Source organism: Petromyzon marinus, chromosome 16 (assembly GCF_048934315.1).
Source record: "Petromyzon marinus isolate PM22_M1 ecotype Great Lakes invasive population chromosome 16, UKy_Petmar_22M1.pri1.0, whole genome shotgun sequence".
NCBI lineage: Eukaryota > Metazoa > Chordata > Hyperoartia > Petromyzontiformes > Petromyzontidae > Petromyzon > Petromyzon marinus.
The window spans coordinates 10,319,956-10,334,483 of NC_133682.1; positions in this window are offsets into that span (position 1 = coordinate 10,319,956).

The window sequence follows — 14,528 nt, forward strand, 5'->3', positions numbered from 1 at the left end:
ACACACCTGCATCAGTAGTACCCACACACCTGCAGCAGCAGTACCAACACACATACATCAGTCGTACCCACGCACCTGCATCAGTAGTACCCACACACCTGCATCAGTAGTACCCACACACCTGCATCAGTAGTACCCACACACCTGCATCAGTAGTACTCACGCACCTGCATCAGTAGTACCCACACACCTCCAGCAGTGGTACCCACACACATACATCAGTAGTACCCCCACACATACATCAGTAGTACCCACACACATGCATCAGTAGTACCCACACACCTGCATCAGTAGTACCCGCACACCTGCATCAGTAGTACCCACACACCTGCATCAGTAGTACCCACACACCTGCATCAGTAGTACCCACACACCTGCAGCAGTAGTATCCACACACATACATCAGTAGTACCCACACACCTGCATCAGTAGTACCCACACGCCTGCATCAGTAGTACCCACACACCTGCATCAGTAGCACTCACACACCTGCATCAGTAGTACCAACACACCTGCATCAGTAGTACCCACACACCTACATTGGTCATACCCACACACCTGCATCAGTAGTACCAACACATCTGCATCAGTAGTACCCGCACACCTGCATCAGTAGTACCCACACACCTGCATCAGTAGTATCACCACAGTTGGATCAGTCGTACCCACACACCTGGATCGGTAGTACCCACACACCTGCTTCAGTAGTACCCACACACCTACATCAGTAGTACCCACACACATACATCAGTGGTACCCACAAACCGGCATCAGTAGTATCCACACACCTGCAGCAATAGTACCCACAAACCTCCATCAGTAGTATCACCACAGTTGGATCAGTCGTACCCACACACCTGGATCGGTAGTACCCACACACCTGCATCAGTAGTACCCACGCACACACATTAGTAGTACCCACACACCTGCATCAGCAGCACCCCCACACCAACATCAGTAGTACCCACACACCTGCATCAGTAGTACCTACACACCAACATCAGTAGTACCCACACACCTGCATCAGTAGTACCCACACACATACATCTGTAGTACCCACACACCTGCATCAGTAGTACCCACGCACCTGCATCAGTAGAACCCACACACCTACATCAGTAGTACCCACACACCTACATTGGTCATACCCACACACCTGCATCAGCAGTACCCACACCTACATTGGTCATACCCACACACCTGCACCAGTAGTACCCACACACCTGCATCAGTAGTACCCACACACCTGCAGCAGCAGTACCCACACACATACATCAGTCGTACCCACACATCTGCATCAGTAGTACCCACACACCTGCATCAGTAGTACCCACACACCTGCATCAGTAGTACTCACGCACCTGCATCAGTAGTACCCACACACCTGCAGCAGTAGTACCCACACACATACATCAGTAGTACCCACACACATACATCAGTAGTACCCACACACCTGCATCAGCAATACCCACACACCTGCATCAGGAGTACCCGCACACCTGCATCAGTAGTACCCACACACCTGCATCAGTAGTACCCACACACCTGCATCAGTAGTACCCGTACACCTGCATCAGTAGTACCCACACACCTGCATCAGTAGTACCCACACACCTGCATCAGTAGTACCCACACACCTGCATCAGTAGCACTCACACACCTGCATCAGTAGTACCAACACACCTGCATCAGTAGTACTCATGCACCTGCATCGGTAATAAACACACCTGCATCAGTAGTACCCACACACCTGCATCAGTAGTACCCACACACCTGCATCAGTAGTGCCCACACACATACATCTGTAGTAGCCACATACCTGCATAAGTAGTAACCACGCACCTGCATCAGTAGTACCCACACACCTATATCAGTAGTACCCACACACCTACATTGATCATACCCACACACCTGCATCAGTAGTACCAACACATCTGCATCAGTAGTACCCGCACACCTGCATCAGCAGTACCCACACACTTGCATCAGTTGTTTCCACACACCTGCATCAGTAGTTTCCACACACCTGCATCAGTAGTATCCACACACCTGCATCAATAGTGCCCGCACACCTGCATCAGTAGTACCCGTACACCTGCATCAGTACTACCCACACACCTGCATCAGTAGTACCCACACACCTGCATCAGTAGTACTCACGCACCTGCATCAGTACTACCCACACACCTTCAGCAATAGTACCCACAAAACCTGCATCAGTAGTATCCACACAGTTGGATCAGTCGTACCCACACACCTGTATCGGTAGTACCCACGCACCTGCATCAGTAGTGCCCACACAGCTACATCAGTAGTACCCACACACCTGCATCAGTAGTACCCACACACCTACATCAGTAGTACCCACACACATACATCAGTGGTACCCACAAACCGGCATCAGTAGTATCCACACACCTGCAGCAGTAGTACCCACAAACCTCCATCAGTAGTATCGCCACAGTTGGATCAGTCGTACCCACACACCTGGATCGGTAGTACCCACACACCTGCATCAGTAGTACCCACGCACACACATTAGTAGTACCCACACACCTGCATCAGCAGCACCCCCACACCAATATCAGTAGTACCCACACACCTGCATCAGTAGTACCTACACACCAACATCAGTAGTACCCACACACCTGCATCAGTAGTACCCACACACATACATCTGTAGTACCCACACACCTGCATCAGTAGTACCCACGCACCTGCATCAGTAGTACCCACACACCTACATCAGTAGTACCCACACACCTACATTGGTCATACCCACACACCTGCATCAGCAGTACCCACACCTACATTGGTCATACCCACACACCTGCACCAGTAGTACCCACACACCTGCATCAGTAGTACCCACACACCTGCAGCAGCAGTACCCACACACATACATCAGTCGTACCCACACATCTGCATCAGTAGTACCCACACACCTGCATCAGTAGTACCCACACACCTGCATCAGTAGTACCCGCACACCTGCATCAGTAGTACCACACACCTGCATCAGTAGTACCCACACACCTGCATCAGTAGTACTCACGCACCTGCATCAGTAGTACCCACACACCTGCAGCAGTAGTACCCACACACATACATCAGTAGTACCCACACACATACATCAGTAGTACCCACACACCTGCATCAGCAATACCCACACACCTGCATCAGGAGTACCCGCACACCTGCATCAGTAGTACCCACACACCTGCATCAGTAGTACCCACACACCTGCATCAGTAGTACACGTACACCTGCATCAGTAGTACCCACACACCTGCATCAGTAGTACCCACACACCTGCATCAGTAGTACCCACACACCTGCATCAGTAGCACTCACACACCTGCATCAGTAGTACCAACACACCTGCATCAGTAGTACTCACGCACCTGCATCGGTAATAAACACACCTGCATCAGTAGTACCCACACACCTGCATCAGTAGTACCCACACACCTGCATCAGTAGTGCCCACACACATACATCTGTAGTAGCCACATACCTGCATAAGTAGTAACCACGCACCTGCATCAGTAGTACCCACACACCTATATCAGTAGTACCCACACACCTACATTGATCATACCCACACACCTGCATCAGTAGTACCAACACATCTGCATCAGTAGTACCCGCACACCTGCATCAGCAGTACCCACACACCTGCATCAGTAGTATCCACACAACTGCATCAGTAGTACTCACGCACTTTCTGCAGTAGTACCCACACACCTGCAGCAGTAGTACCCACACACCTGCATCACTAGTACCCACACACTTGCATCAGTTGTTTCCACACACCTGCATCAGTAGTTTCCACACACCTGCATCAGTAGTATCCACACACCTGCATCAATAGTGCCTGCACACCTGCATCAGTAGTACCCGTACACCTGCATCAGTACTACCCACACCTGCATCAGTAGTACCCACACACCTGCATCAGTAGTACTCACGCACCTGCATCAGTACTACCCACACACCTTCAGCAATAGTACCCACAAAACCTGCATCAGTAGTATCCACACAGTTGGATCAGTCGTACCCACACACCTGTATCGGTAGTACCCACGCACCTGCATCAGTAGTGCCCACACAGCTACATCAGTAGTACCCACACACCTGCATCAGTAGTACCCACACACCTACATCAGTAGTACCCACACACATACATCAGTGGTACCCACAAACCGGCATCAGTAGTACCCACACACCTGCATCAGTAGTACCCACACACCTGCATCAGTAGTACCTACACACCTGCATCAGTAGTACCCACACACCTGCATCAGTAGTACCCACACAAGTGCATCAGTGGTACTCACTTACCTGCATCAGTAGTCCCCACGCACCTGCAGCAGTAGTACCCACACACCTGCATCAGTAGTACCCACACACCTGCATCAGTTGTTTCCACACACCTGCATCAGCAGTATCCACACACCTGCATCAGTAGTACCCACACACCTGCATCAGTAGTACCCACACACCTGCATCAGTAGTACCCACACACCTGCATCAGTAGTACCTACACACCTGCATCAGTAGTACCAACACACCTGCATCAGTAGTACCCACACACCTGCAGCAGCAGTACCCACTCACATACATCAGTAGTACCCACACACCTGCATCAGTAGTACCCAGGCACCTGCATCAGTAGTACTCACGCACCTGCATCAGTAGTACCCACACACCAGCATCAGCCGTACCTACACACCTGCAGCAGTAGTACCCACAAAACCTGCATCAGTAGTATCCATACAGTTGGATCAGTCGTACCCACACACCTGTATCGGTAGTACACACGCACCTGCATCAGTAGTGCCCACACAGCTACATCAGTAGTACCCACACACCTGCAGCAGTAGTACCCACACACCTGCATCAGTAGTACCCGCACACCTGCATCAGTAGTACCCACACACCTGCATCAGTAGTACCCACACACCTGCATCAGTAGTGCTCACGCACCTGCATCAGTAGTACCCACACACCTGCAGCAGTGGTACCCACACACATACATCAGTAGTACCCACACACATACATCAGTAGTACCCACACACCTGCATCAGTAGTACCCACACACCTGCATCAGTAGTACCCGCACACCTGCATCAGTAGTACCCACACACCTGCAGCAGTAGTACCCACACACCTGCAGCAGTAGTATCCACACACATACATCAGTAGTACCCACACACCTGCATTAGTAGTACCCACCCACCTGCATCAGTAGTACTCACGCACCTGCATCAGTAGTACCCACACACCTGCATCAGCCGTACCTACACACCTGCAGCAGTAGTATCCACAAAACCTGCATCAGTAGTATCCACACAGTTGGATCAGTCGTACCCACACACCTGTATCGGTAGTACCCACGCACCTGCATCAGTAGTGCCCACACAGCTACATCAGTAGTACCCACACACCTGCATCAGTAGTACCCACACACCTACATCAGTAGTACCCACACACATACATCAGTGGTACCCACACACCTGCATCACTAGTATCCACACACCTGCAGCAGTAGTACCCACACACCAACATCAGTAGTACCCACACACCTGCATCAGTAGTACCCACGCACCTGCATCAGTAGTACCCACACACCTGCATCAGTAGTACCCACATACCTGCATCAGTAGTACCCACGCACCTGCGTCAGTAGTACCCACACACCTACATCAGTAGTACCCACACACCTTCATTGGTCATACCCACACACCTGCATCAGCAGTACCCACACCTACATTGGTCATACCCACACACCTGCACCAGTAGTACCCACACACCTGCATCAGTAGTACCCACACACCTGCAGCAGCAGTACCAACATACATACATCAGTCGTACCCACGCACCTGCATCAGTAGTACCCACACACCTGCATCAGTAGTACCCACACACATGCATCAGTAGTACCCACACACCTGCATCAGTAGTACTCACGCACCTGCATCAGTAGTAGCCACACACCTGCAGCAGTGGTACCCACACACATACATCAGTAGTACCCACACACATACATCAGTAGTACCCACACACCTGCATCAGTAGTACCCACACACCTGCATCAGTAGTACCCGCACACCTGCATCAGTAGTACCCACACACCTGCATCAGTAGTACCCACACACCTGCATCAGTAGTACGCACACACCTGCAGCAGTAGTATCCACACACATACATCAGTAGTACCCACACACCTGCATCAGTAGTACCCACACGCCTGCATCAGTAGTACCCACACACCTGCATCAGTAGCACTCACACACCTGCATCAGTAGTACCAACACACCTGCATCAGTAGTACTCACGCACCTGCATCGGTAATAAACACACCTGCATCAGTAGTACCCACACACCTGCATCAGTAGTACCCACACACCTGTATCAGTAGTACCCACACACATACATCTGTAGTACCCACATACCTGCATCAGTAGTAACCACGCACCTGCATCAGTAGTACCCACACACCTATATCAGTAGTACCCACACACCTACATTGGTCATACCCACACACCTGCATCAGTAGTACCCACACATCTGCATCAGTAGTACCCGCACACCTGCATCAGCAGTACCCACACACCTGCATCAGTAGTACCCACACACCTGCATCAGTAGTACCCACACACCTGCATCAGTAGTACTCACGCACCTGCATCAGTAGTACCCACACACCTGCAGCAGTAGTACCCACACACATACATCAGTAGTACCCACACACATACATCAGTAGTACCCACACACCTGCATCAGCAATACCCACACACCTGCATCAGGAGTACCCGCACACCTTCATCAGTAGTACCCACACACCTGCATCAGTAGTACCCACACACCTGCATCAGTAGTACCCACACACCTGCAGCAGCAGTACCCACTCACATACATCAGTAGTACCCACACACCTGCATCAGTAGTACCCAGGCACCTGCATCAGTAGTACTCACGCACCTGCATCAGTAGTACCCACACACCAGCATCAGCCGTACCTACACACCTGCAGCAGTAGTACCCACAAAACCTGCATCAGTAGTACTCACGCACCCGCATCAGTAGTACCCACACACCTGCATCAGTAGTACCCACACACCTACATCAGTAGTACCCACACACATACATCAGTGGTACCCACACACCTGCATCACTAGTATCCACACACCTGCAGCAGTAGTACCCACACACCAACATCAGTAGTACCCACACACCTGCATCAGTAGTACCCACGCACCTGCATCAGTAGTACCCACACACCTGCATCAGAAGTACCCACACACATACATCTGTAGTACCCACATACCTGCATCAGTAGTACCCACGCACCTGCGTCAGTAGTACCCACACACCTACATCAGTAGTACCCACACACCTACATTGGTCATACCCACACACCTGCATCAGCAGTACCCACACCTACATTGGTCATACCCACACACCTGCACCAGTAGTACCCACACACCTGCATCAGTAGTACCCACACACCTGCAGCAGCAGTACCAACACACATACATCAGTCGTACCCACGCACCTGCATCAGTAGTACCCACACACCTGCATCAGTAGTACCCACACACCTGCATCAGTAGTACCCACACACCTGCATCAGTAGTACTCACGCACCTGCATCAGTAGTACCCACACACCTCCAGCAGTGGTACCCACACACATACATCAGTAGTACCCCCACACATACATCAGTAGTACCCACACACATGCATCAGTAGTACCCACACACCTGCATCAGTAGTACCCGCACACCTGCATCAGTAGTACCCACACACCTGCATCGGTAGTACCCACACACCTGCATCAGTAGTACCCACACACCTGCAGCAGTAGTATCCACACACATACATCAGTAGTACCCACACACCTGCATCAGTAGTACCCACACGCCTGCATCAGTAGTACCCACACACCTGCATCAGTAGCACTCACACACCTGCATCAGTAGTACCAACACACCTGCATCAGTAGTACCCACACACCTACATTGGTCATACCCACACACCTGCATCAGTAGTACCAACACATCTGCATCAGTAGTACCCGCACACCTGCATCAGTAGTACCCACACACCTGCATCAGTAGTATCACCACAGTTGGATCAGTCGTACCCACACACCTGGATCGGTAGTACCCACACACCTGCTTCAGTAGTACCCACACACCTACATCAGTAGTACCCACACACATACATCAGTGGTACCCACAAACCGGCATCAGTAGTATCCACACACCTGCAGCAATAGTACCCACAAACCTCCATCAGTAGTATCACCACAGTTGGATCAGTCGTACCCACACACCTGGATCGGTAGTACCCACACACCTGCATCAGTAGTACCCACGCACACACATTAGTAGTACCCACACACCTGCATCAGCAGCACCCCCACACCAACATCAGTAGTACCCACACACCTGCATCAGTAGTACCTACACACCAACATCAGTAGTACCCACACACCTGCATCAGTAGTACCCACACACATACATCTGTAGTACCCACACACCTGCATCAGTAGTACCCACGCACCTGCATCAGTAGAACCCACACACCTACATCAGTAGTACCCACACACCTACATTGGTCATACCCACACACCTGCATCAGCAGTACCCACACCTACATTGGTCATACCCACACACCTGCACCAGTAGTACCCACACACCTGCATCAGTAGTACCCACACACCTGCAGCAGCAGTACCCACACACATACATCAGTCGTACCCACACATCTGCATCAGTAGTACCCACACACCTGCATCAGTAGTACCCACACACCTGCATCAGTAGTACTCACGCACCTGCATCAGTAGTACCCACACACCTGCAGCAGTAGTACCCACACACATACATCAGTAGTACCCACACACATACATCAGTAGTACCCACACACCTGCATCAGCAATACCCACACACCTGCATCAGGAGTACCCGCACACCTGCATCAGTAGTACCCACACACCTGCATCAGTAGTACCCACACACCTGCATCAGTAGTACCCGTACACCTGCATCAGTAGTACCCACACACCTGCATCAGTAGTACCCACACACCTGCATCAGTAGTACCCACACACCTGCATCAGTAGCACTCACACACCTGCATCAGTAGTACCAACACACCTGCATCAGTAGTACTCATGCACCTGCATCGGTAATAAACACACCTGCATCAGTAGTACCCACACACCTGCATCAGTAGTACCCACACACCTGCATCAGTAGTGCCCACACACATACATCTGTAGTAGCCACATACCTGCATAAGTAGTAACCACGCACCTGCATCAGTAGTACCCACACACCTATATCAGTAGTACCCACACACCTACATTGATCATACCCACACACCTGCATCAGTAGTACCAACACATCTGCATCAGTAGTACCCGCACACCTGCATCAGCAGTACCCACACACCTGCATCAGTAGTATCCACACAACTGCATCAGTAGTACTCACGCACTTTCTGCAGTAGTACCCACACACCTGCAGCAGTAGTACCCACACACCTGCATCAGTAGTACCCACACACTTGCATCAGTTGTTTCCACACACCTGCATCAGTAGTTTCCACACACCTGCATCAGTAGTATCCACACACCTGCATCAATAGTGCCCGCACACCTGCATCAGTAGTACCCGTACACCTGCATCAGTACTACCCACACACCTGCATCAGTAGTACCCACACACCTGCATCAGTAGTACTCACGCACCTGCATCAGTACTACCCACACACCTTCAGCAATAGTACCCACAAAACCTGCATCAGTAGTATCCACACAGTTGGATCAGTCGTACCCACACACCTGTATCGGTAGTACCCACGCACCTGCATCAGTAGTGCCCACACAGCTACATCAGTAGTACCCACACACCTGCATCAGTAGTACCCACACACCTACATCAGTAGTACCCACACACATACATCAGTGGTACCCACAAACCGGCATCAGTAGTATCCACACACCTGCAGCAGTAGTACCCACAAACCTCCATCAGTAGTATCGCCACAGTTGGATCAGTCGTACCCACACACCTGGATCGGTAGTACCCACACACCTGCATCAGTAGTACCCACGCACACACATTAGTAGTACCCACACACCTGCATCAGCAGCACCCCCACACCAATATCAGTAGTACCCACACACCTGCATCAGTAGTACCTACACACCAACATCAGTAGTACCCACACACCTGCATCAGTAGTACCCACACACATACATCTGTAGTACCCACACACCTGCATCAGTAGTACCCACGCACCTGCATCAGTAGTACCCACACACCTACATCAGTAGTACCCACACACCTACATTGGTCATACCCACACACCTGCATCAGCAGTACCCACACCTACATTGGTCATACCCACACACCTGCACCAGTAGTACCCACACACCTGCATCAGTAGTACCCACACACCTGCAGCAGCAGTACCCACACACATACATCAGTCGTACCCACACATCTGCATCAGTAGTACCCACACACCTGCATCAGTAGTACCCACACACCTGCATCAGTAGTACCCGCACACCTGCATCAGTAGTACCACACACCTGCATCAGTAGTACCCACACACCTGCATCAGTAGTACTCACGCACCTGCATCAGTAGTACCCACACACCTGCAGCAGTAGTACCCACACACATACATCAGTAGTACCCACACACATACATCAGTAGTACCCACACACCTGCATCAGCAATACCCACACACCTGCATCAGGAGTACCCGCACACCTGCATCAGTAGTACCCACACACCTGCATCAGTAGTACCCACACACCTGCATCAGTAGTACACGTACACCTGCATCAGTAGTACCCACACACCTGCATCAGTAGTACCCACACACCTGCATCAGTAGTACCCACACACCTGCATCAGTAGCACTCACACACCTGCATCAGTAGTACCAACACACCTGCATCAGTAGTACTCACGCACCTGCATCGGTAATAAACACACCTGCATCAGTAGTACCCACACACCTGCATCAGTAGTACCCACACACCTGCATCAGTAGTGCCCACACACATACATCTGTAGTAGCCACATACCTGCATAAGTAGTAACCACGCACCTGCATCAGTAGTACCCACACACCTATATCAGTAGTACCCACACACCTACATTGATCATACCCACACACCTGCATCAGTAGTACCAACACATCTGCATCAGTAGTACCCGCACACCTGCATCAGCAGTACCCACACACCTGCATCAGTAGTATCCACACAACTGCATCAGTAGTACTCACGCACTTTCTGCAGTAGTACCCACACACCTGCAGCAGTAGTACCCACACACCTGCATCACTAGTACCCACACACTTGCATCAGTTGTTTCCACACACCTGCATCAGTAGTTTCCACACACCTGCATCAGTAGTATCCACACACCTGCATCAATAGTGCCTGCACACCTGCATCAGTAGTACCCGTACACCTGCATCAGTACTACCCACACCTGCATCAGTAGTACCCACACACCTGCATCAGTAGTACTCACGCACCTGCATCAGTACTACCCACACACCTTCAGCAATAGTACCCACAAAACCTGCATCAGTAGTATCCACACAGTTGGATCAGTCGTACCCACACACCTGTATCGGTAGTACCCACGCACCTGCATCAGTAGTGCCCACACAGCTACATCAGTAGTACCCACACACCTGCATCAGTAGTACCCACACACCTACATCAGTAGTACCCACACACATACATCAGTGGTACCCACAAACCGGCATCAGTAGTATCCACACACCTGCAGCAGTAGTACCCACAAACCTCCATCAGTAGTATCGCCACAGTTGGATCAGTCGTACCCACACACCTGGATCGGTAGTACCCACACACCTGCATCAGTAGTACCCACGCACACACATTAGTAGTACCCACACACCTGCATCAGCAGCACCCCCACACCAATATCAGTAGTACCCACACACCTGCATCAGTAGTACCTACACACCAACATCAGTAGTACCCACACACCTGCATCAGTAGTACCCACACACATACATCTGTAGTACCCACACACCTGCATCAGTAGTACCCACGCACCTGCATCAGTAGTACCCACACACCTACATCAGTAGTACCCACACACCTACATTGGTCATACCCACACACCTGCATCAGCAGTACCCACACCTACATTGGTCATACCCACACACCTGCACCAGTAGTACCCACACACCTGCATCAGTAGTACCCACACACCTGCAGCAGCAGTACCCACACACATACATCAGTCGTACCCACACATCTGCATCAGTAGTACCCACACCTGCATCAGTAGTACCCACACACCTGCATCAGTAGTACCCGCACACCTGCATCAGTAGTACCCACACACCTGCATCAGTAGTACCCACACACCTGCATCAGTAGTACTCACGCACCTGCATCAGTAGTACCCACACACCTGCAGCAGTAGTACCCACACACATACATCAGTAGTACCCACACACATACATCAGTAGTACCCACACACCTGCATCAGCAATACCCACACACCTGCATCAGGAGTACCCGCACACCTGCATCAGTAGTACCCACACACCTGCATCAGTAGTACCCACACACCTGCATCAGTAGTACCCGTACACCTGCATCAGTAGTACCCACACACCTGCATCAGTAGTACCCACACACCTGCATCAGTAGTACCCACACACCTGCATCAGTAGCACTCACACACCTGCATCAGTAGTACCAACACACCTGCATCAGTAGTACTCACGCACCTGCATCGGTAATAAACACACCTGCATCAGTAGTACCCACACACCTGCATCAGTAGTACCCACACACCTGCATCAGTAGTACCCACACACATACATCTGTAGTACCCACATACCTGCATAAGTAATAACCACGCACCTGCATCAGTAGTACCCACACACCTATATCAGTAGTACCCACACACCTACATTGATCATACCCACACACCTGTATCGGTAGTACCCACGCACCTGCATCAGTAGTGCCCACACAGCTACATCAGTAGTACCCACACACCTGCATCAGTAGTACCCACACACCTACATCAGTAGTACCCACACACATACATCAGTGGTACCCACAAACCGGCATCAGTAGTATCCACACACCTGCAGCAGTAGTACCCACAAACCTCCATCAGTAGTATCGCCACAGTTGGATCAGTCGTACCCACACACCTGGATCGGTAGTACCCACACACCTGCATCAGTAGTACCCACGCACACACATTAGTAGTACCCACACACCTGCATCAGCAGCACCCCCACACCAATATCAGTAGTACCCACACACCTGCATCAGTAGTACCTACACACCAACATCAGTAGTACCCACACACCTGCATCAGTAGTACCCACACACATACATCTGTAGTACCCACACACCTGCATCAGTAGTACCCACGCACCTGCATCAGTAGTACCCACACACCTACATCAGTAGTACCCACACACCTACATTGGTCATACCCACACACCTGCATCAGCAGTACCCACACCTACATTGGTCATACCCACACACCTGCACCAGTAGTACCCACACACCTGCATCAGTAGTACCCACACACCTGCAGCAGCAGTACCCACACACATACATCAGTCGTACCCACACATCTGCATCAGTAGTACCCACACACCTGCATCAGTAGTACCCACACACCTGCATCAGTACTACCCGCACACCTGCATCAGTAGTACCCACACACCTGCATCAGTAGTACCCACACACCTGCATCAGTAGTACTCACGCACCTGCATCAGTAGTACCCACACACCTGCAGCAGTAGTACCCACACACATACATCAGTAGTACCCACACACATACATCAGTAGTACCCACACACCTGCATCAGCAATACCCACACACCTGCATCAGGAGTACCCGCACACCTGCATCAGTAGTACCCACACACCTGCATCAGTAGTACCCACACACCTGCATCAGTAGTACACGTACACCTGCATCAGTAGTACCCACACACCTGCATCAGTAGTACCCACACACCTGCATCAGTAGTACCCACACACCTGCATCAGTAGCACTCACACACCTGCATCAGTAGTACCAACACACCTGCATCAGTAGTACTCACGCACCTGCATCGGTAATAAACACACCTGCATCAGTAGTACCCACACACCTGCATCAGTAGTACCCACACACCTGCATCAGTAGTGCCCACACACATACATCTGTAGTAGCCACATACCTGCATAAGTAGTAACCACGCACCTGCATCAGTAGTACCCACACACCTATATCAGTAGTACCCACACACCTACATTGATCATACCCACACACCTGCATCAGTAGTACCAACACATCTGCATCAGTAGTACCCGCACACCTGCATCAGCAGTACCCACACACCTGCATCAGTAGTATCCACACAACTGCATCAGTAGTACTCACGCACTTTCTGCAGTAGTACCCACACACCTGCAGCAGTAGTACCC